General features: G+C 43.0%; 2 protein-coding genes across 2 annotated transcripts in view; one reads left to right on the top strand and one right to left on the bottom strand.

Moving 5' to 3' along the window:
• The window catches only part of LOC149447558 (dual oxidase 1-like), a 219,885-nt gene extending 218,531 nt beyond the window's left edge, over positions 1–1,354 (bottom strand). The window contains exon 1 of the mRNA XM_089652420.1: positions 1,187–1,354. The gene's annotated coding sequence lies outside the window, so the exon portion shown is untranslated. The remainder of the gene's footprint in view (positions 1–1,186) is intronic.
• The window catches only part of LOC149447557 (dual oxidase maturation factor 1-like), a 108,128-nt gene continuing 86,149 nt past the window's right edge, over positions 1,333–23,311 (top strand). Inside the window, exon 1 of the mRNA XM_089652421.1 lies at positions 1,333–1,534. The gene's annotated coding sequence lies outside the window, so the exon portion shown is untranslated. The remainder of the gene's footprint in view (positions 1,535–23,311) is intronic.

Genomic DNA, 23,311 nt, shown 5'->3' with positions numbered 1-23,311 from the left:
GGTCAGCTGACCTCTAGTTTCTGCCCTCTGGCTCCAATGGCCATTCTGTGAACTGAGTGGCTGGCTGTCTGTAGAGAGGCCAGGAGAACAGCGCGGGCTCAAGGAACAGTCCAGCTCCCGCAGCTGCCTTGGGCCCAACAAAGGACATGTAGCCCAGCACCCCTGGCCCAGCGTGCCCTATCGCCAGTCCAGGCCTGTACACAGCATACTCACATATATAAATAATCTTAGCATTTCAGCAAAACAATGGCAGCCCCAAATTAGCTCTAAGGATGCCAATTTAAAGTCATAATTTGTAGCCTGTGGCTGAAAGTGGAGTGGCTCTGTTTCATTCTGACAACTGAAAGCTGGGTCCACCAACCCAATAAAATGACAGTGGATGAGGGAGTAGCTGCTGAAGGTTCCTTTCTGGGCTAATTTTTTGCACCAAATCAACATGGTGATAACTGGGGAGGTTTCTTGTTCTTTTTGTTTGGTTGATAGTTATTGGATCATCCTTATAAATATTTTTAGTGCAAGCATAATGACAGTTTCTTATCAATGTCAATGCACATAAACATTCACAGTTTTGAAACCTAACCAAATTTGTGGCTTTGCATGCACAAACACACAATAACACGAACACTTCACAGCTGGCACAAGAACGTGCCTGCACATCCACCAAAGATACTGGTGCCAAAAAGATTATTTAACCACTTCCCGACCGTCCTGACCAGGGGCGGACTGACAACTCATGGGGCCCCCGGGCAATAGGGGATCATGGGGCCCCTGTGTCCTTGCTCAAACTCAAAAAAGCCTATGAAAAAGGTACCAGGGGCATCTCATGGGGCCCCCTACTGACCCCGGGCCCTCGGGCAGTGCCCAAGTTTCCAAATGGTCAGTCTGCCCCTGGTCCTGACACAACTTCTAGGGTGTTAATATGGAAACTGTGCAAGAGATACTCTTGTCATCTCTGGCTCCTCATACATGTGATATTAGGTCAGATCCTGAATTTTGTGTAAAATTTTTTTATGTCATATACCATTAAATAAAAAACATAAACCATGCATCCATGTAACAATCAAAAGCAATAGCACATTTTTAAATACTAAGTCAAATTTGTTTTTTAAACTGCACAAATGTAATTCAACATTCAGCTTAAAAGCTACACATCTGCAAAATAAAGAAAAACGAGTTGGCCACTGACCTTTAATGAAGAATAATCAGTTTTTTGGTAAATCCCTCTTGTCTTCCTAAGCTTTCAGTATGCTGCGTGTATCATGCAAACCTGTATGAGACACAAATGATTCCTACAATAGACTCCTGATTTAATTTGGTGGGGCAGGACTGCTGTATGGCTCATTTAAATATACAGCTCCAGACATGTACTCACAAAGTCTGAGCTCTGTTTCACGCCTCCCTAGAAGACAGGATGCGAAAGTAGCACTGTAGATATTTCTCTTCTTGCAGCTCTCTTATGAACTCACAGAGCCATAGAAACATATCAACTGGCACACACGCTGCAAACTGCAGAACCATACTAAACGGTAACAAGGTAAGAAAACTCAATGCTTATGTTTCATCATGCCATTTATTAGTTATTAATCTTAGCATGTATTGTTGGTTTATTATAATGAGTTAACTGCCAGCTTTGTAAGAAGCTTTTCCTGTTCAATTGAATGAAGGATAGAAGTCCCAGCTGGTTAATTGTACTAATAATAAACTACTTACATTATTAAATAGAAAAATATAAAAATTAATGAATGGCAAACTTTTTTTTACCCTCCAGCCCTCAAATAGTTTAGATCACTCATTGATTTAGAAGTATTAATCCCAGAGGCAACTCTATTCTCTTCTATAATCACTCTACTTTTAATATTGTTACATGGGTTGATTCCTTTTAGCAGAAATCTAAAGTTCTCAAAGTTAGAAATGTAATAATAGACTGAGATCGATCAGATAGAGGCACACATGTATATATTATATATATTGGCTGTCATCCCCTACTGTCTTTGGCAAAATAAAAAAAAAAATAAAAAATATATATATATATATATATATATATACACACATTATTGGCCCAGGAAGCAAGAGTTGTTGTGTTGCATATATATATATATATATATATGTATATATTATTGGCCCAGGAAGCAAGATTGCACTTAGGCATATATAGAAAGATAGATAGTAGATAGATATATTACAGTATTGTAATGTTGTATATATATATATATATATATATATATATATGTACATATATACTGCAGTATATGTCCATATATATATATATATATATATATATATATATACACACACACACAGTGCTCAGCATAAATGAGTACACCCCTTTTGAAAAGTAAGATTTAATCAATATCTCAGTGGACACAAAAACAATTTCCATAATTTTGACAAAACTGGGTTTTATGGAACATTTATTTAGCTCATTACATGAAAGTAAGGTTATTTACACAAATTAGTTGATGCAAAAATGGATACCTCCCACAACAAAAATTACTACACTTCGTATTTTGTATGACCTCCTTGATTTTTAAGGACAGCACCAAGTCTCCTAGGCATGGAATTAACAAGTTGGCGGCATATTGCAACATCTATCTTTTTCCATTTTTCAAGAACAACCTCTTTTAGAGCCTGGATGCTGGATGGAGAGTGATGCTCAACTTGTCTCTTCAGAATTCCCCATAAGTGTTTGATTGGGTTCAAATCAGGAGACATACTTGGCCACTGAACCACTTTCACTCTGTTCTTCTTCAGAAATGAAACAGTGGCCTTAGATGTGTGATTTGCATCATTGTCAAGTTGGAAAAGTGCATGACAACCAAGGGCATGGAGTGATGGTGGCATCTTCTATCTTTCAATATAAAGCAGTACATCTGTGAATTCATGATACCATCAATGAAATGCAGCTCCCCAACACCAGCAGCACTCATACAGTCACCACCATGTTTCACTGTACTGTAGGCACCATGCTTTATTTTTTGTACTCCTCAGTTTTGCGACGCCATACAGTTTTGAAGCCATCTGTTCCAAAAACATTTATCTTCGTCTCATCACTCCAGAGTACATAGTCCCAGTAATCTTCTTCTAGAAAATGATTCTGAAAGGAAAGTAAAGGTCCCAAATCTGTTGGGGGTGTAATCATTTATGATGAGCAATATATATATATATATATATATATATATATATATATATATATATATATACACAGTTGTGTTCAAAATAATAGCAGTGTGTTTAAAAAAATTGAATAAAGCTCAAAATCCTTCTAATAGCTTTATAGCTTTTATTTCCATACACACAAATGCATTGGGAACACTACACATTCTATTCCAAATCAAGACATGAAGAAAAATATATCAAATTTGTGTTGTTCCTCTAACAGAATTGAAGGAAAGTGAATATTAGACTGTTCAAAAAAATAGCAGTGTTTGTATTCTTCTTTACAAACTCAAACATTCACTATATAAACTGAAAAATGTTTGAAGATTTTGCTTTCCTTTGAATCACTTAATGAATATTTAGTTGTATAAGCACTGTTTCTGAGAACTGCTGTACATCTGTGTTGCATGGAGTCAACCAACTTCTGGCACCTGTGAACAGGTATTCCAGCCCAGGGTGATTGGACTACATTCCACAGTTCTTCTCTATTTCTTGATTTTGCCTCAGAAACTGCATTTTTGATGTCACCCCACAAGTTTTCTATTGAATTAAGATCCGGGGATTGGGCTGGCCACTCCATAACATCAATCTTGTTGGTCTGGAACCAAGATGTTGCACATTTACTGGTGTGTTTGGGGTCGTTGTCTTGTTGGAACACCCATTTTAAGGGCATTTCCTCTTCAGCATAAGGCAGCATGACCTCTTCAAGTATTCTGATGTATTCAAACTGATCCATGATCCCTGGTATGCGATAAATTGGCCCAACACCGTAGTATGAGAAACATCCCCATATCATGACGCTTGCGCCACCATGCTTCACAGTCTTCACAGTGTACTGTGGCTTGAATTCAGTGTTTGGGGGTTGTCTGACAAACTGTCTCCGGCCACTAGACCCAAAAAGAACAATCTTACTTTCATCAGTCCACAAAATGTTGCGCCATTTCTCTTTAGGCCAGTCAATGTGCTCTTTGGCAAATTGTAACCTCTTCAGCACATGTCTTTTTTTCACCAGTGGGACTTTCCTGGGGCTTCTTACAGATAGCTTGGCTTCACATAGGCGTCTTCTAATTGTAACAGTACTCAGGGAACTTTACACCTTCTTTCATCTTCCTGGAGCTGATTGTTTGCTGAGTCCTTGCCATTTTGGCTATTCTTCTATCCATTCAAATGGTAGTTTTTCGCTTTCTTCCACGTCTTTCAGGTTTTGGTTACCATTTTAAAGCATTTGCGATCATTTTAGCTGAGCAGCCTATCATTTTCTGCACTTCTTGTATGTTTCTCCCTCTCCAATCAACTTTTTATTCAAGGTACGCTGTTCTTCTGAACAATGTCTGGAACAACCCATTTTCCTCAGAATTTCAGAGAGAAATGCACTGTAACCAGCATGTACAACATTTGCTGCCTTCCTTCCTTAAATAAGGGCAATAGTTGCCACCTGTTTTTCAAAGAATGAATGACCTCATTAACCACTTGCCTACCGGGCACTTATAGCCCCTTATTTACCAGGCCAATTTTCAGCTTTCAGCGCTGCCGCACTTTGATTGACAATTGCGCGGTCATGCAACATTGTACCCATATGAAATTTTGATTATTTTTTTCTCACAAATAGAGCTTTCTTTTGGTGGTATATAATCGCCACTGGGCACTTTACTTTTTGTGCTATAAAAAAAAGTGCAAAAAATTTGAAAAAAAAAAAAAGTTTCTTTGTTTCTATTATAAAATTTTTCAAACAGGTATTTTTTCTCCTTCACTGATGTACGTTGATGAGGCAGCACTGATGGGCACTGATAGGCGGCACTAATGGGCACTGATAGGCAGCACTAAAGGGCACTGATAGGTAGTACTAATGAGGTGGCATGGATAGGCGGCACTGATAGACAGCACTAATGAGGTGTCACGGATAGGCGGCACTAATATGCAGCACTGATAGGCGGCACTAATATGCAGCACTGATAGGCGGCACTGATAGGTGACACTGATGATGGGTACTGATAGACGGCACTGACTGGCATCACTGCTGGGCACTGACTGGCGGCACTGACTGGCACAAACCCTGGGCACTGACTGGTGGCACTGGTGGGCAGCACTGCTGGGCTGCACTGGTGGGTGGCACTGGTGGGCAGCACTGGTGGGTGGGCACAGGTGGGTGGCACTGGTGGGCACAGGTGGGTGGCACTGCTGGGCACAGGTAGGTGGCACTTCTGGGCACAGATGTGTGACACTGCAGAGTGGCACAGGTGGGTGCACTGCTGGGCACAGGTGGGTGCACTGCTGGGCACAGGTGGGCGGAACTTGCGGGTGGCACTGCTGGGCACCGATCATCAGGGCACTGATCATCAGTGCCCTGATGATCGGTGCCGATCCCCGCTCTGACAACTGCCGGTTCTCGGCAGTACTTTCCTCACGATCTGACAGCGTGAGGAAAGTGCAGCCGAGAACCGGCACTTGCATTTCCCTCTGATCAGCGTGTCATTGGACACCGCTGATCAAGTGGTAAAAGGCCGCTGTGATTGGCCTTTTACCACATCACGTGATCAGCTGTGTCCGTAGGACACAACGATCACGGAGATCGCCAGGTGCGCGCCCCCTGGGGCGCGCAGGAGAGCGCGCCCTGGGAGGCCGTCATATGACGTCCACTCAGAACTGGCCGGCCGCAGTGCAGCCGTCATTCGGCTATCTGCGGTCGGCAACTAGTTAATAGAACGCCACACTGCTATTATTTTGAACATGCCCCTTTCAATTAGTGATTCAATTACACAGAATCAGCAGCATGCATGTCATGACTGTTGGGTCTGTTGGATTTCTATTACTCTACTACACCTGCTAGTAAATTATTTGCCATGTAGAAATATCATTTCTACCAAAAACAGTGATTGATCAGGTTAGTGATGTCTGACTGCTATTATTTTGAACACAACTGTATATATATAGTAACATGGGGGATGATTAACTCTAATGGTAGATGCGTTTGCAAGTGAGTTGACGCCAGGCAGGAACTATTTGTCTGGGCTTGGTAGCCCACTTTTATTAAAAGGAAAAAAAGGAAAAAGTTCAAAACACAATGTTTCCCATGCAGGGGTTCTTCTCCAGCAAAATATACAAAATGCAAATGAAAATGCTAGTCCACCTGGCTACTCATCAGCAGCACTGCTGCTATAGCTGCTATAGTTACTGGTCCTTCTGACCACCAGCTCTTTCAGGCACACAGCTTAGAGCTGCACATGACGCATCTGGCCAAGTCCTCAGGCCATTAACTCAGACACACACAGCTCCTCAGGCTGTTAATTGTCTCTTGCAGACCTTCATGCTCCAGCTGCCATCTGCATCCTCTCTGCATCCTCTCTGCCTCCTGTAGACCTGTCTCTCTTGGGTGGAGCCCTAAGGTATTCCTAAACCTCCAATATAAGGCATGTGTGCACCTGGGCACACACCCTGCTGTTCCTCCACAAAACCCGGACACTGGGTTGGAGATTCCATCCCGCCCAAGACACTATGGAATCTCCAAACTACGGAGCCCTTTTTCCAGGAATACCAAAACCTGGACAAAGCTGCAAAATCAGTCTTCTATACTCAACAGCTATACTCCGTAGTCCTGCACTCAGCCAATGTGCACACCCTGTGTCCTTTAACTGACAAATTTCAGTGACAGAGTCTCGTCCTGTCACAATATATATATATATACATATATATATATATATATATATATATATATGTTGCAGGATGGAAATCAATTCTATTTCTTATAATGATGCGCTGTAAATGCTGCTGAAGAAATAGTGGAAAATCACAAATTGGTAGCCATTTAATAAAATCTCTGACCCTTTGGCAGAAAATACATATCTAAGTCTGACATACCAGCGTCACTCTTCTCCTTGACACTGCAGATAATTTTCCTGAGTCCAGAATTGATACAATGTAATATTGTAAAAGTAATCCAGAATAGCAAATGGCAGAAACCTGATACTTTGTTGAAAGTTATTATTATTATACAGGATTTATATAGTGTCAACAGTTTATGCAGTGCTTTACAACATAGGGGCAGACAGTACAATTATAACACAATTAACGCAGGAGGATTCTGAGGGCCCTGCTCGTTAGAGTTTACAATCTAAGAGTAAACTGTTCTTAAAGAATATGTGAACCCTTACCTTGTAAAACAACCAATTATTATTATTATTATTATTATACAGTATTTATAAAGCGCCAATAGTTCACTCAGCGCTGTACATTACATTCAGTTTAAAATATAAATGAAAGGCAAAACATTTGTGTAAACATATCAAAAAAATACATTCTTTTGTTTCCCTTTTTTTGTAAGGGAAGACATGCCCTCAAGCAAGACGATATCTGGAATATGAAATGTTGGGTTTACATATTCTTTAAAAGAAGTATTGAAGCTGCCATTGCTAACCTTAGAAACCTAAAATTCTAATTGCCTGTCTGTTGCACTGACCTCCTGCATCCCTCCATCTGCAATACTTTGTGAGTTACTAAAACAAGACTGTTGATTGCAAAAAGGTGGAGTACAGTCAGGAGTCCTTATCTGCATGCTAGTGCTGGGTTAGTGACTTAAAGTAGTAAAACAAGAGGGTAAATATGACAGCCAGACCACAGCATATAAGAATGAGAAGTCAGCATTGACAGCCGGAAGTGTGGCTTGAAGCTTGTGGGCCCTGATGCAAAAGTTAACCTATGGCCCCCCCACCACCCTATGTACAGTAGGTGAAACCAGAAACTCAGAGGGTCTGTGATGGGCCTGAGTTGGCCCTTGCCCGACTGGCCTGGGGCCTCTGAATTTACTTAATTACCTAGGCAGGGTGACATGGTAAGTGTAAAGCTTAATGTGACAGAGAGGTCACACAGACCCCCTGAAGCATGGGCAGGGCCGGCATTTCAACCCCTGTGACCCCTCAAGCTCCACCCATGCTGGAAGCCTTCCTGTTTCTCTTAGGAAAGGTGTCCTTTAAAGGATACGTTCACCTTTGGGAACTTGTAACATCTTCCCAATGCTGCAACTGCTACCTGGTTCCCCCCCTCCATGACAGCAGTACGAGGAGAAGTTCCCCATACAAGCTGTCACTTCAGAGTTCAGAGTTCTGAGAATGAATGAACTTAGTGGCCTTAGTGGCTGTCAGCCTTTAGTTCTCAATAAAGTGCTGTGGTAGTTAATTAAAGCATCCTGTCAGTATATCTGCTTGCTCGTACATCCCGTATGGGCAAGCAGATACAGTATACTGATAGGTCTGCAGGAGACCTGCATGGTACGAGCATTCTGCTGATCACTGGTGCAATGCTTTAAAGGCTCCTGCAACCAAAAATAATAAATGCACATTTGTCTACCTGCAAAAAAATGTGCATTTATTATTTTTTGTCAAACGGTGAACTTATCCTGTAGATGAAAACTATACTAAGAATACATAGGTTGGTATTACTGATTTTTTTTTATTAAATACTAGTTGTTCAGCCGTCATACTTACATACTTGCTTCACCATGTTTACATAACTTTATAGCAGAACTCCTGACAGAAAATGCAAGATAAAAACAATAGCCAATGAAAAGATACAAATACGAAAACTAGCATTTTCTGCAATGTTGACTTTCAGTTCAGAGATTTTGCCCACAGTATTTTTTTCTGCAGCTAGATGTCCTCAGTCTAATAGCCAACATCATTCAAGTCACTTCATCCTTGACCCACCCCAGCCTGTGACTGGACAGTGAAAGGAAAAGTAGCACCGCAATGAGCTCATCTGTCTTTCATTCTGCTCTCTCTTCCTGTCTGCATGCTTCTTGTCGACACATTAACTGATTACCTCCTTGTACCACTTTTTCATCTCATGTTCCAGCTCTGCTATGCAAAGATTGCAATAGCCTGTTACTGGGTCAAAAGTTGATATTTGTATTTAAAAATACATTTAATGATGTATCAATAAATACAGGGCTACATTAAATGTTCATACCTACCCAAAGTTCAGCTTTAATACTTTGAAACACTGGCCTGGAACAAACAAGCAGATCAGTGTAGGGGTGATGCTTGGCTAGATATATAGGTTCAGCTCTCACCTGAATCTGGTGACACCTCCGATTATACCCAGAACACTCCGACACTCTGAGAATATTTAATGGGTTTTATTGAAAAAAAAAAACCCTGAAAAAGAACTAGCTGATTTAACACAGGTAATGTACATAAAACACAGATACCACTTTGCATAACACAGTTAGTAAGAAGTCACAATTCACTCGCCAAAGATTCCAAAACTGACTAGTATCACACTGACTAGGGTGACATTGACACATGAAACAATAACTGTTAATGAGGTTAAGCAGCTTATTGACATTTACTATAGCAGTACTATCTAGAGCAGAAATATCCTACCTAACCACTGGCCAGTGGAATGAAACTTAAAGTCTCTCAACGTTGGGGCCCTTTAATCAATGGAAGAGTGCTCACTCTCTGCATGGGAGAGTATTTGTATTCCAGGGGTAGCAGGATAGCACAGTCTCCTTTAAGCAGAATCTTCCAGTGAACATTGCAATAGAAGAAAAAACAACACTTCAACAAATCTTTACCATACAGGTGAAATCCTAATATACTGACACTTTGTCATGAGCTGACTGACGGTAGCCTTTAGTGACCCACAGGCCGGAGTCCCTCAGGACGCGGAGTCTAAGCCTCAGTCTGCTGGTTCACCAGAGCCCCTGATGGTGGGGATGGACTTGAAGCAGCCTGAGACCAGGTCGCGACCCGCGAGTAACACCAGCTGTGGTAAAGGCAGCCGCCAATGGCGTAGAGCAGGTAAGAGCCAGATGTGAAGAGGTATAACGTGGTCAGACAGGCCGGGTTGGTAACAGCGGAGCAGACAGTACAGAATGGCAGGCAAAGAATAATCAGGTCACAAGCCGGGTTCAGCAACAGAAGGTCAGGCAATAGGATCAGGGAGAGAATGGTCAAGACGAGCCAAAGGTCAGAGCAGGAGAGGACAACAGTATCAGGATCAGGCTGGGTCGGCAACAAGGCAGTCAGAAGTACAGGACAATCAGGAACACAGGAACAAGATCATAAGGCAATTTGGAGATGCACAGGGCGATTTGGCGATCTGCGCATGCGCGCACCTACGAGCGGCCGGAATCCCTGACACACTTGCTCAATATATTTAGAGCAGCAAGCTTCTGTGGGGACTTGGAACTAAACACACTCTTCAGCCACAGCACAAGTCTTGAGGAGACAAACCAGTAATATACAGTGACAGAGTTCTCATCAATCAGCAGCAGGAATAGCTAATTCTGAGCAGCTTAGGCTTTCCAAGATCTGTGTCACTCTGAGAATTAGAGAGCAGGCTTTCTCATGACCATTCTCTAGAAATGAACAGCAAATGCAGCAATATCAAAATCCCCTTTCATCACAGAGTATTCACTGTTTCTGGATTGTCCTCTAGCTATATTAGACAGTAGTAGAAATCCTCTCTCTTTCAGCAGCTCCAAACTCTGAGAGACACATGCACTTGAGGGGCTGTAATCCTGAGTGCCAGGCAGGACAATCCTTGATTTGCACACTGTCTTCCTGCAACAATTCCTCTGCTACTCACTCCCAGCCCAGTCCATGGGCTCTAGCAGCACAGAGAGTGAGACTCTGTGACTTTACACCAGGAGCCCTTGCTCCATGCGGTCCCCTGAAAATGTCTGCCTCCCCACATGTGTTTCTTCTTCCTTTTTCCTCTCTCCTTTCCTCCATAGCCAATCATAAGTCCAGTTGCAACAGTGCTGCTATGGGTGGATCCTTCTCAGCTGTAGCAACAACCAATCAGAGCACAGTCCTGCTTTTCCTGTCTGTCACTCACAATGAGGGAAAGAAAAAAAAATGCTTTGAAACTGCTGTATAAATGTAAAGCAACCAGCACATCTCTACATCAGGAAAGTCAGAGTGAAGTCAGATTTCTTATCTACATATGTGTTCCAAGTCAGTAACTTGAAAGATAGTGAAGCATATAGATCAGCATGATAGCCAGGGGTCATCAATAACAACATCTATACTCCCTTATAAGTCCTCATGCACACTGAACATTTTTACAACTAATAAACTCCCCAGCATGCTATCTTATCCATGCACACATAGGCTTTAATCAGCATTTTTTGGCAGAGGCATTTTTTGGCTGCAAATAAAAACCTAGAACTAGTGGGTTTCTTAGCTGTAAAAATGCATTAACGTTGCTAAACGCAGTAAAACTCAGTAAAACACGGCAAACAAGGATTTTTGAGTGTCTTTTTTAGCTGAAAATGTTTTGGGGAGGGTAAAAAATGCTAACACAGAAAAAATGAGGCTAAACGCAGCAAAACACACCTAAACTCTAATACAAAAACCCTAAAAAAATTTGGAAAAACTTGCATTTTTAACACACCTTTATACAGCTAACGCTACTGGTAGTTTTAGAATGTCCAGTGTGCATGAGGACTTACAGGTATCCTTTAATTCAGGGGTAGGCAACCTTTGGAAGTGGAAATGTACCTGAAGAACATGAAAAAAATCAAAGACCACCGGTGTTTGGCTCCCTTGTTATTATTAGTAATAGAAAATTAACTAGCAAGGCCTAACTAAATAGTAAGGATAACATAAGGAAAACCTATAAAAATATAATAAAACTAATGTCACTGTAAAAATATAAAAGCCTAGCCTACCTTATAAGTTAACTTCAGTGAGCAACACATTCACTTTCATTCACAATTTTTACATATTTGGAGAGTAATTCACCCCCACAAGCCTGAAGCAGGAGTCCATCATGAAGGCAGAACATCTTGGTACTGCAGGTTGACTTGCTCGGCTCGTTTAAGGCCTGATTATAGGGCAGCATACAGAGGTCAATAATAGACAGGGTGATGTATAGAGGCCAGTCATAGGTAGGGCGGTGTGTAGGGCGTTGTATATAGGTCAGTAGGGTGAACTGACATACAGAAGTCAGTAGTAGGTAGTGCAGAGTACAGGAGTCAGCAGTTTTTAGGGCAGATTATAGGGGTCAGTGGAGTAGTGGATGGTGTCAGTCAGTAGAGCAGCAGAGGTTGTCAGTTAGTAGGGCAGTGGATGGTGTCAAGTTAGTAGGGCAGTGGATGGTGTCAGTTAGTAAGGCAGTGAATAATGTCTAGTAGGGAAGTGGACAGTGTTAGTTAGTAGGGCAGTGAAGAGTGTCAAATAGTAGGGCAGTGGCCGGTGTCAGTTAGTAGGGCAGTGAAGGGTGTCAGTTAGCATGGCAGTGGACAGTGTAAGTTAGTAGTGCAGTGGACAGTAGCGGTTAGTAGGGCAGAGGATGGGGTCAGTGAATGGTGACAGTTAGTAAGTCAGAGGATAGGGGCAGTGAGTAGGGCAGTTGTCGGTGTTAGTTGGTAGGACAGAGGATGGTATCAGTTAAGAGGGCAGTGGATGATGACAGTTGGGCGGTGGATGGCATCAGTTAGTAGGAAAGAGGATGGGGTCAGTTAGTAGGGTGGTGGATGGTGACAGTTAGTAGGAAAGAGGATGGGGTCAGTTAGTAGGGCTGTGGATGGTGACAGTTAGTAGGGTGGTGGATGGTGACAGTTGGTAGGGCAGAGGATGGAGTCAGTTAGTAAGGCAGAGGATGGTGACAGCTGTTAGGGCAGAGGATGAAGTCAGTCATATGTGTATACAGTTGCTCCCAGGAGAGCAGAAACTTCCCTCATATGCAGAGAAGTACCGGTGACATACTACTCTGCTTTTTCCTGGTGCGCTGATCCTGGCTGGTCCTCCTCCCTCGTCCATCCCATGTGATTTCACACACAAGCACATGGGATGGACATGAGAAAAGGGCCAGCTGAGATCAGTACAGCATACCAGGTTGTTCCTTTCTTGAGCAGCCCTGTATATCTGAGAGGAGCATTTCGGGAGTTGGCAAAACAGGATCGCGATCTACCCCTCACCTGCCCGCAATCGGGTAGATCGCAATTGATGGGTTGCCGATCCTGCTTTATTTATAAATGTATGTATTTCCATGTACTGTTTCTTTGCCAGAGATTGCCTTAGAAAAACACGTGCTGCATGTTTGCTTAAGATTTTATGTGAGCATATAAATCTTTATATATACCTGTTGACTAGTCTATAAAATATATATTGTACATTGCTTTACCCATTTGTATAGGATGATAGACATAATGATAAACACAAATTAAAGGTACTGGGCAGCGTTCAGTTACACCTCAGTAATAATAATGTCACTTAAATGATTAGGGAATCATTTTAGGCACTTTTTTAAACATGGACAAGCATATGTGTGTGTACTGCAGCCAGCGAGCTCACATTTTGCAAGCAAGTGTTGAAGTACATTTAAATCCTGACTGAATGAGATTCAGTTTGCTAAAGGACTGTGTATCATAAACAGCTGCCATAAAATCCTGTTTTCACCTATTTTAATTTGTTGCAGTGCTGCTGAGTGCTCATGTGTATTAAAGCACAAGCACATGTGATGATGACAATGCACTATCATCAGGGGCGGACTGACCATTTAGCCACTTGGGCACTGCCCGAGGGCCCGGGGTGAGTAGATGGCCTCATGAGATGCCCCTGGTACCTTTCATGGGCTTTTTTGGGTGTGGTTTGAGTGTGGGCAAGGACACAGGGGCCCCATAATTTCCTATTGCCCGGGGGCCCCATGAGTTGCCAGTCCTCCCCTGACTATCATAACTGGGTGACAAGGACAAAGAGTTCCTGTTTTAGCAGGAAGTAACTGAACAGTTAATGGTGAGCTTACCATACATTACTTTAATGAAAACAGCAGATCTGAAAATATTTGGAATGACTTTTGAATTTGTGACCAGTTTTACATATACTGTGACCCAGAATAGAGCTTGGAGCTCTAAGCAAAAAGAAAGCAACCCTACTGATCCCCAGAGATAGGTGTGTCTGCAGGGGCGTATTTACCACAAGGCAAAGAAGGCATTTGTCTTGGGTGGCATTTTTTAGGGGGGCAGCGCTGCCCCCCAGAAGAAGGAACACATGCTGCAGGGGGACCAGGTAGGATCCATGAGAGCCTGCGGGCTGCTTGACTGTGTATGCAGAGCCCGAATCTAGGTCCCGGGGATGACCGGAGCTGTAAAGGTGAGTGTCTGTGAGTTTCTTTTTCTCACTTGCCAGGGATGGGAGGGGGTGGTAGCGGACGTATGGGGGAGGCAGCAGTGGTGGAAGGCTCTCTTGGCCAGGGGAGAGGTGGTGTTGGTTGATGTCAAGCTCTCTCCTTTGGGGGGGTGAGTTGCTGGTTGGTGTTATGCTCTCTCTGTGGTGGGGGGGATGTTGGTCAGTGTCAGGCTCTCTCCTTTGGGATTTGTTGGTCGGTGTTATACACTCTCCACAGTAAGGGAGGGGGGTATTGGTCAGTGTCAGGCTCTCTCTGTGGGAAAGGTTGGGGTGGCCGATTTTTGACTAGGACAGCACAAAATCTAGATACACCACTGGGTGTCAGTATGAAATTTCTTTTATCCAGCAGTGCCAAAATCTGTATGCATAAAGAACACTTCAATCCCAACCGAAGTATGAATAAAGTATAGCATGACCTCAGCCAGCTCTGCTCCACAAACCATGCCCCCACAATGCGTTTCATCCTGCCCACCAGAGCTTAGTAATGGATGTCAATGGCACCTAAGCACGATGTGGTTCTGTCAAGGCTGTCGCGTGATAAATCATGCTGCAATTGCGGAAAAGCACACTGTGCAAAGCTTGCTACCCAAAAAAGAGCCAAAGCTTCTTTTGGGCGTCAAGCTTCATGTGATGCAGTTTCCTCTGATTGCAGGCAATTTATCACACTACAATTGCAGCAGAACCACACGGTATTTAGGTGCAATTGTAAATGCTTGACACCAGAACACACATGGTGCGTTTTGCCACAATTGCAGTACGAATTGGTATCACAAGCAGAATAGAAACAATTTGTGATAGTCCAGCACAACACAATACAAAAAAGATATGAGTTATTGCAGATGCAAGAGAAAAGACAGAGATCCCATAATGCCAGATGTGAATGAGATGAATGGTGAATTTGCCGTTTCGGATGTTTCTGAATGAGTATCTGATACTGGTGAACTGAAAATAAGGATGCTTTGCCATGTTTCGTACACAGGGCATCCCATTGAAAACAATGGGCTTCACTATAAGTGTCATGAAAAAAAACGCCCAAAGAAAATGTGCATTATTTCCATTGAAAACAATGGGCTTCACTATAAGTGTCATGAAAAAAAACGCCCAAAGAAAATGTGCATTATTTTATTTTTTAGACTGGAACATGGTTTATTTCCATGTCTTTCCCCTATTGCTTTGTTCATAAACAACTCCCTCTTAATAATCTTATACAGTTGCAAGAAAAAGTATGTGAACCCCTTGGGATTACGTGGCGTTTTGCATGAATTGGGCATAAAATGTGCTCTGAACGTCATCTAAGTCACAACAATAGAAGAACACAGTCTGCTGAACATAATACTATACAAACATTAGATGTTGTCATGGTTTAATTGCACATAACATGTAAACATTCACAGTGCAGGGAGGAAAAAGTATGTGAGGCCCTAGCTTAATGACTTCTCCCAGAGCTAATTGGAGCCAGGAGTGAGCCAACCTTGACTCCAATCAGTGTGATGATATTGGATGTGTTGCTGACAGCTGTCCTGCCCTTAAAAAACACACACCTGTTTTGGGTTTACTGGTTTCAAGAAGCACTGTCTGATGTGAACCTTGCCTCGCAGAAAAGAGCTCTCAGAAGACCTACGATCAAGAACTGTTGACTTGCATGAAGCTAGAAAGGGTTACAAAAGTATCTCCTTGAGCCTTGATGTTCATGTGTCCACAATAAGACAGACTGTCTACAAATGGAGAAAGTTTAGCACTGTTGCTACTCTCCCTAGGTGTGGTCGTCCTGTAAAAATGACTGCAAGAGCACAGCGCAGAATGCTGCATGAGGTCAAGAAGAATCCCAGAGTGTCAGCTAAAGACCCTCAGAAATCTCCGGCACATGCTAACATTTTTGTTGACACATCTACAATAAGGAAAACATTAAACAAGAATGGAGTACATGGGAGGACACCACGGAGGAAGCCATTGCTGTCCAAAAAGAATATTGCAGCACGTTTGAAGTTTGCAAAAGAGCACCTGAATGTTCCACAGCACTACTGGCAAAATATACTGTGGACAGATGAAACCAAGATTGAGTTGTTTGGGAAGAACACACAACACTATGTGTGGAGAAAAAAAGGCACAGCACACCAACATCAAAACCTCATCCCCACTGTAAAACATGGCGGAGGGAGCATCATGGTTTGGGGCTGCTTTGCTGCCTCAGGGCCTGGACGGATTGTTGTCATTGATGGGAAAATGAATTCCAGAGTTTATCAAGACATTTTGCAGGAAAACATACGACCATCTGTCCGCCAACTGAAGCTCCGCAGAGGATGGGTGATGCAACAGGACAATGACCCAAAGCATACAAGTCATTCAACAAAACAATGGCTGCAACAGCACAGAATACGCCTTCTGGAGTAGCCCAGTCAGAGTCCTGACCTCAACCCGATTGAAATGCTGTGGCATGACCTTAAGAGAGCGATTCACACCAGACATCCCAAGAATATTGCTACACTGAAACAGTTTTGTGAAGAGGAGTGGTCCAAAATTACTCCAGATCGTTGTGCAGGTCTGATCTGCAACTACAGGAAACGTTTGGTTGAGGTTATTGCTGCCAAAGGACGGTCAACCAGTTATTAAGTCCAAAGGTTCACATACTTTTCCTCCCTGCACTGTGAATGTTTACATGTTATGTGCAATTAAACCATGGCAACATCTAATGTTTGTGTAGTATTATGTTCAGCAGACTGTGTTCTTCTATTGTTGTGACTTTGATGACGTTCAGAGCACATTTTATGCCCAATTCATGCAAAACGCCACGTAATCCCAAGGGGTTCACATACTTTTTCTTGCAACTGTACATGGTGCTAATACTTGCTCCTTTTAACAGGCATGATGTTTTCTTCCAATTTTTCAATATCTCTAAACGTGCATATTAAGCGATTCATAGATGGAAGATGTTGACATTTAGCCACAGACTGCTTGAACTCATTAATTGAGGCTGTAGAGGATTCCAGCTTGCATTCCTCATAAATAACTAACAGCTCCATTAACTAAAACAAACAGTCACTCAATATATTATTCCACTCATCAATACAATCATTAAAATAAGTTGTTGAAGGGTTTTTCTTTTTTTAAAGCAGAGCTCCACTGAAAAGGGGAAGTTTTGCTTTAAGCCTTTGTCCCCCGCTCACCATTAAGGATTGGCACCTTTGGGGAGCAGGGGGGGAGCGGGTATCTGAATTTGACGAGCACCCGCTTCCACTTCCGCTGCGATCACCTAGATGATCGGGAGAGGAAGTTGTCCTCCCCCCCTCCCTCTCCGTAGTCTCCCGGGACACGTGACAGGTCCCAGAAGGCCATTCACAAAGCGCAGCGCTCCTTGCACATGCGCAGTGGGCACCTGGTTGTGAAACCGCAAGCTGTCACAGCTGGGTGCCCACACTGAAGATTCCGGCATTGGGGAGAGAAGGCAGCCAGTGAAACCAGCCATGGTGAGGACACTGCTGGACCAAGGGACAGATAAGTGTCTGTATTTTAAAAGTCAGCAGCTACAGTTTTTGTAGCTGCTGACTTTTATTTATTTTTTTCAGCTGGAACTCTGCTTTAATCCCCAGTCCCTGAGGCACAAGAAAACCACAGGGTTTAAATCACAGATGGGAAGTCAATTTTTTTTAATGTGTTTCTTTATTCTGCGAAAATTGATTTAATGGTTTAATAATTTTGAGTGGGGTGGGGATATATACTACCTGTGAAAAGTTTTAGAATACCCCTATGTTTCCAGTTTTGTATTGAAATTTACAGTGTAATGTCTCCATGTCCTCTGAAAATAAAGCACAGAACAAATAAACAATTGGATATAAAAATAAATTATGGAATTCTTTATTTAACAAATTGTAATCTAAAATTTTTACTTATCAAAGTAGACACCTTTTGCAGATATAACAGCTGAACACACTTGTGGCATTCTTTCTACAACAGAAATCAAATATTGTTCGGAAAGTTCTTCCCAACACTGTTGCAGAAGTTCTTACAAATGTGTTGCACTTGTAGGTTGCTTTGTTTTCACCTTTCTGTCCAGTTCATCCCAAACCAGCTCAATGGGGTTTAGGCTGGAGACTGTGCTGGCCATTCCATGATTTGAAGACTAGCATCTTGTACTTTTCTTCTAAGGTAGTTTTGACACAGCTTGGAAATATGTTTTGGGTCATTATCTTGCTAAAGGATGAACCCCTGACCAACTAGGCATATTCCAGAGGGTATTGGATGGGGCTGCAAAATGCTGTGGTAGTAGTTTTAGTTCAGGGTGCCACTCACTCTGTGCAAGTCGCAGACTCTGGATCCAAAAAAAGGGCCCCAGACCATTGTGCTATCACTTCCACGTTTGACAGTTGACATCAAACACCAAGGAACCATCCTTTCACCTACTTGACGGAGTACAAAAACCCTGCGTGATGAACAGAAGATTTCAAATTTGATTCATCGGTCCTTAAGACCTTCTTCCAGTCTTCAGTAGTCCACTGGCAGTGCTTCATGGCTCAAGCAAGCCTCTTTTTGTTATTTGGCCATCATAGCAATGGCTTTCTTACAGCCAATCGACCTGTCAAACTTGCAGATCGAAGTCTTCGTTTCAACTGAGAAGTCCTTACGTCTATTGGTGTTAAGGTGTGCTTGAAGCTGTTGTCCTGTGAGTCACCTGTTACCCAATCTGTTGACTCTTTATCCTCTGATTCTGTTGTGACTTTGGGTCTGCCAGACCTCCTCCTGTCAGAGTTTTCTCCAGTTTCCATATGCCTTTTGATAGTGTAGGAAACTATACTCACTGGCACCTTGGCTTTCTTTGCAATTTTTCAAAAGCGAAGAGCTACACATTTAAGGGTTACAATGGTCTGTCTGTCCTCCTTTGTTAATTGCCTTTTTCTTGCCATTTTGAGTGCAATATACTACTTCCTGCAGTACAAAACTGTCCAAATATTGCTTAAGAAGGTGTAGTAACAGAATCTGTTTCAACACTGCTTTATACAGACAGAGAGCTTGTAAGTAATCAGCAATAGTTGGGACACCAATTGTTAGCTTAAATTACTTACATCTGCAGAACAACTGTGAGTTGTTAACTTGTTAATCCTTCTCTAAGAAAAGGCTTTTTTTGTATAGACTCAAAATGTACATTATTTTTCCATTTTTGTTAATCTAAACGTTTTTTCACCTCTGGAAGTTTACCAGTTACCTTTGTGCCATTTCAGGTTATTCATTGGACTTGAACTGTTTAACTTGAACTATTTCAGTGGTTCTCAACCTTTCTAACGCCGCGACCCCTTAATACAGTTCCTCATGTTGTGGTGACCCCCAACCATAAAATTATTTTCGTTGCTACTTCAGAACTGTAATTTTGCAGTGGGAGGAATAGTGCCTCATCATTGGTGTCAGTGGGAGGAATAGTGCCCCATCATTGGTATCAGTGGGAGGACTAGCGCCCCATCATTGGTATCAGTGGGAGGAATAGCGTCCCATCGTTGGTATCAGTGGGAGGAATAGTGCCCCATCATTGGTATCAGTGGGAGGACTAGCGCCCCATCACTGATGTCAGTGGGAGGAATAGTGTCCCATCGTTGGTATCAGTGGGAGGAATAGTGTCCCATCATTGGTATCAGTGGGAGGAATAGTGTCCCGCCATTGGTGTCAGTGGGAGGAATAGTGCCCCATCATTGGTATCAGTGGGAGGAATAGTGCCCCATCATTGGTATCAGTGGGAGGAATAGTGTCCCGCCATTGGTGTCAGTGGGAGGAATAGTGCCCCATCATTGGTATCAGTGGGAGGAATAGTGCCCCATCATTGGTATCAGTGGGAGGAATAGTGCCCCATCGTTGGTGTCAGTGGGAGGAATAGTGCTCCATCATCGGTATCAGTGGGCGGAATAGTGCCCCATCATCGGTATCAGTGGGAGGAATAGTGCCCCATCATCGGTATCAGTGGGAGGAATAGTGCCCCATCATCGGTATCAGTGGGAGGAATAGTGCCCCATCATTGGTATCAGTGGGAGGAATAGTGCCCCATCATTGGTGTCAGTGGGAGGAATAGTGCCCCATCATTGGTGTCAGTGGGGGGAATAGTGCTCCATCATTGGTGTCAGTGGGAGGAATAGTGTCCCATCATTGGTGCCAGTGGGAGGAATAGTGCCCCATCGTTGGTGTCAGTGGGAGGAATTGTGCCGCATCGTTGGTGTCAGTGGGAGGAATAGTGCCCCATCGTTGGTGTCAGTGGGGGGAGGAATAGTGCCTATCATTGGTGTCAGTGGGGGGAGGAATAGTGCCCCATCGTTGGTGTCAGTGGGGGGAGGAATAGTGCCCCATCGTTGGTGTCAGTGGGGGGAGGAATAGTGCCCCATCGTTGGTGTCAGTGGGGGTAGGAATAGTGCCCCATCGTTGGTGTCAGTGGGGGGAGGAATAGTGCCCCATCGTTGGTGTCAGTGGGGGGAGGAATAGTGCCCCATCGTTGGTGTCAGTGGGGGGAGGAATAGTGCCCCATCGTTGGTGTCAGTGGGGGGAGGAATAGTGCCCCATCGTTGGTGTCAGTGGGAGGAATAGTGCCCCATCGTTGGTGTCAGTGGGGGGAGGAATAGTGCCCCATCATTGGTGTCAGTGGGAGGAATAGTGCCCCATCGTTGGTGTCAGTGGGAGGAATAGTGCCCCATCGTTGGTGTCAGTGGGGGGAGGAATAGTGCCTATCATTGGTGTCAGTGGGGGGAGGAATAGTGCCCCATCGTTGATATTAGTGACACAAATGATGGGGCACTATTCCTCCCACTGACACCAATGATACTTACCTTGCTGACCCCTGCTCCAGCCTGGGCTTGCTCTCTCCCTCTCCCATCTACAGCCTGCAGAAGCAAAATTTGCACTTACCTGTCAGCTGTCTTCCTTCTCTGGCCTCTCTCCTCTTCACTCGGTCCTGCAGCTCCCTCGATCTTCTTCGATCTGCGCGCTCTGCCGCTCGGCTCCTCCTCTCCAAGCTCCACCTCCTCGCCGGTGATTGGCCGCCTGTGTGCCTCTCCTGAGCTACAGTTCCGGTGGCCAATCAGCGGTGAGGAGGCGGAGCTGTTGAGTGATCCCGGAGGTGTGGCCAGGTTACAGGGCCAGCATATCATCCCGCCCACAGATCGCGAGACAGAGCAGCGGTGTCTCGGTTCCTAAGACCATCGGAAATATGTGTTTTCCGATGGTCTTAGGCGACCCCTGGGAAATGGTCGTTCGACCCCCAAAGGGGTCGCGACCCCCAGGTTGAGAACCGCTGAACTATTTCAATAAAAACTGGAAAATAAGGGGTGTTATAAAAATTCTGAGTAGTAGTGTATAATATGTGGCAATTTGAGTAATGGATACTGTAGCTATGACTGAAACACAAAGCACATCTGTTACACTGGATTTTAACTGATTGTACCAATACATTGCAGTTTTTTTGAAGATTCTGCCATGTTGCTGAACTTTTTGATAGAAGTAGGAATCAGAACGCTGACAGGAGCTGAAGCCCAAGCACCAGATTTCTCTTTATTTGGTAAATTGGGAACAGAGGTAGAGAGTGGCTTACTCCGATGTTCTGGTGTCTGTTCAGCTCTGCTCCTCTGACTGATAATACTGAAAAAGCTACAAAAGATAACTACAAGTTTACAAAAATTAATGGAAAATAACACAGAAGTTCCCAATATGGAAGATCAGCAAAGTAAGCCATGTACAGTGTTTGAACAAAATGTAGATGTATTACAGATGGAGTCTATTTGTAAGTTTGAAATTATCTACTGCAATGAAAAATGAGATTATACTTTGGTGGGACCATAGATGTCTCAAACAATATCTCAAAAAAAACTGCGGCTCAGGGACTGAGGGTTAACAAAATACCTTCAATAGCTTATTCTGATTATTTTATTGAAGAGTGGAATATTATATTAAGTGTGTAAGAGATTCTGTATATAGCCCTACAGAACAGACAGGAAACAGTCCACAGTGTTCTCTGTGAAAACAGGAAACAGGAACTTTATTCATAGAAAAGACATAGAATTTATCATAGACACACCTACAAACGTATAAACAGTGCCATCTACTGGTTGAAGAATATATCTCTATTGAACACAGAAGTAGTTGTTGCAAAATACATGAACACTGTATTCAAACAGAGTGACTGTTCATTTAAGCTATTGGAGCTTTTAGTTATTTATGAGGAACACATGCTGGAACCTATTACAGCCACAAATAGTCTGTGTCTCAACATCAACTAAATTAAATCGATCCACACTACCGCTCTAAAATCTTTGTTTTATTAAATCAACCACATAAAAAACATCACAGGTACAAAGGTTGACGCATTTTGGCTTGCTAAGCCGAAACACATCAACTTTTGTACCTGTGATGTTTTTACTGTGATCGATTTAATAATATGAAGATTTTAGAGCAATGGCGATAGTGCGGATCGATTTCATTTAATTCTGGAACAGATAAGCAATTGTGGATCATGCACCTGCCCAGTTCCTGGGATGAGCATTGGATGGGCAAAGAACTACAGGAGAGGAAAAAGGCAAAAAAATTGTCAATATTAGGAGATACCCTCAATACAAGAAACCTTCAAGAAAGTATCTTTCCCTGCATATAATGATGTCAATGTATCGGGTATAGATCTTAATCAGCATTTACTGTCTCATTTGTATTATAAGAAATGTTCTCCTTAGAAAGCACTTTTATTCAAATAGCCGAGAACTGCTTTGCAAATAGTGAAGTAGTTACGAGACAATTAGCTTGTTTTTCAAGAGTATGCCAAGTACTTTGGCCCATCCCTGTAACACAAACAGGCAGTTTCAGTGCAAACCCCATCCCTAGTGGATAATTGTCCCTTAACAGGCTGGTGTAGATCCTAGACAAGGATGTACTACTCAGCTGCAGTGTAATCTGCAAAAAATGTACAATTTCCTTGGCAAGTAAGAGAGATCTCAACAGTATGTGTGTATTTAGCTGGTTGCTTGAAGTTTATCTGTGGCCAATATGTGAAATTTAAACTAAACATATAA

Source organism: Staurois parvus, unplaced genomic scaffold (genome assembly GCF_062004578.1).
Source record: "Staurois parvus isolate SC_StPar_1 unplaced genomic scaffold, SC_StPar_1.0 ptg000682l, whole genome shotgun sequence".
NCBI lineage: Eukaryota > Metazoa > Chordata > Amphibia > Anura > Ranidae > Staurois > Staurois parvus.
Note: the sequence above shows the minus strand (reverse complement) of the source record. Positions and strands in the feature narration are given on the sequence as shown.